Raw genomic sequence first — 1856 nt, 5'->3', positions numbered from 1 at the left:
CGGAAAAGCCAGTACAAGTGTGTGTGTTATTAAAGCACGATGTTCGGGTGCAATTTTTCGATAGTAATTGCGTTGAGATGGGTGTAGAAGCCGTTGAGATGGACTTACAATACGGTAAGCTTTAAAATGATACCAAGTTCGTGTCAATTGAAAAGTCACGCGACGAGTTATTCACTTCCGGAAAAGCCAGTACAAGTGAGTGTGTCATTAAAGCACAATGTTCGGGTGAAAGTTTTCGATAGTAATTGCGTTGAGATGGATCTACAAGCCGTTGAGATGGACTTACAATACGGTAAGCTTTAAAATGATACCAAGTTCGTGTCAATTGAAAAGTCACGAGACGAGTTATTCACTTCCGGAAAAGCCAGTACAAGTGTGTGTGTTATTAAAGCACGATGTTCGGGTCAAATTTTTCGATAGTAATTGCGTTGAGATGGGTGTAGAAGCCGTTGAGATGGACTTACAATACGGTAAGCTTTAAAATGATACCAAGTTCGTGTCAATTGAAAAGTCACGCGACGAGTTATTCACTTCCGGAAAAGCCAGTACAAGTGAGTGTGTTATTAAAGCACAATGTTCGGGTGAAAGTTTTCGATAGTAATTGCGTTGAGATGGATCTACAAGCCGTTGAGATGGACTTACAATACGGTAAGCTTTAAAATGATACCAAGTTCGTGTCAATTGAAAAGTCACGCGACGAGTTATTCACTTCCGGAAAAGCCAGTACAAGTGAGTGTGTTATTAAAGCACAATGTTCGGGTGAAAGTTTTCGATAGTAATTGCGTTGAGATGGATCTACAAGCCGTTGAGATGGACTTACAATACGGTAAGCTTTAAAATGATACCAAGTTCGTGTCAATTGAAAAGTCACGCGACGAGTTATTCACTTCCGGAAAAGCCAGTACAAGTGTTCGATGTTCGGGTGCAATTTTTCGATAGTAATTGCGTTGAGATGGGTGTAGAAGCCGTTGAGATGGACTTACAATACGGTAAGCTTTGAAATGATACCAAGTTGTTGTCAATTGAAAAGTCACGTGCCGAGTTATTCACTTCCGGAAAAGCCAGTACAAGTGTGTGTGTTATTAAAGCACGATGTTCGGGTGCAATTTTTCGATAGTAATTGCGTTGAGATGGGTGTAGAAGCCGTTGAGATGGACTTACAATACGGTAAGCTTTGAAATGATACCAAGTTGTTGTCAATTGAAAAGTCACGTGCCGAGTTATTCACTTCCGGAAAAGCCAGTACAAGTGTGTGTGTTATTAAAGCACGATGTTCGGGTGCAATTTTTCGATAGTAATTGCGTTGAGATGGGTGTAGAAGCCGTTGAGATGGACTTACAAAAAGGTAAGCTTTAAAATGATACCAAATTGTTGTCAATTAAAAAGTCACGTGACGAGTTATTCACTTCCGGAAAAGCCAGTACAAGTGTGTGTGTTGTTAAAGCACGATGTTCGGGTGCAATTTTTCGATAGTAATTGCGTTGAGATGGGTGTAGAAGTCGTTGAGGTGGACTAATAAGACGGTAAGCTTTCAAACGATACCACGTTGGTGTCAATTGAAAAGTCACGCAACGAGTTATTCACTTCTGAACAAAGGATATTTACAGCATCTTTTTAGAAATTTACGTGAGCGTTTGGCGCAAATTAATAGCTTTCAATGCAGCTAGAAATTGTTTTTGAGCAATTGGTAAAGATATTTAAATGATTTTATGTTCTAATTTCCACTACTGAATTTTAAATCGAATTGGCAGACAGTTTCAGCCGGTCGAATTGGCAGGTGGCGAATTGGCAGTGAATTGGCAGACAACTTCAGCTTGGTGTCAAAGCGAGGGTGGACAAACCTGTATCACTCGGGC

The sequence above is a fragment of the Orbicella faveolata genome, unplaced genomic scaffold (genome assembly GCF_042242905.1).
Source record: "Orbicella faveolata isolate gen_17 unplaced genomic scaffold, um_ofav_v1 contig_46, whole genome shotgun sequence".
Taxonomy (NCBI): Eukaryota; Metazoa; Cnidaria; class Anthozoa; order Scleractinia; family Merulinidae; genus Orbicella; species Orbicella faveolata.
Note: the sequence above shows the minus strand (reverse complement) of the source record.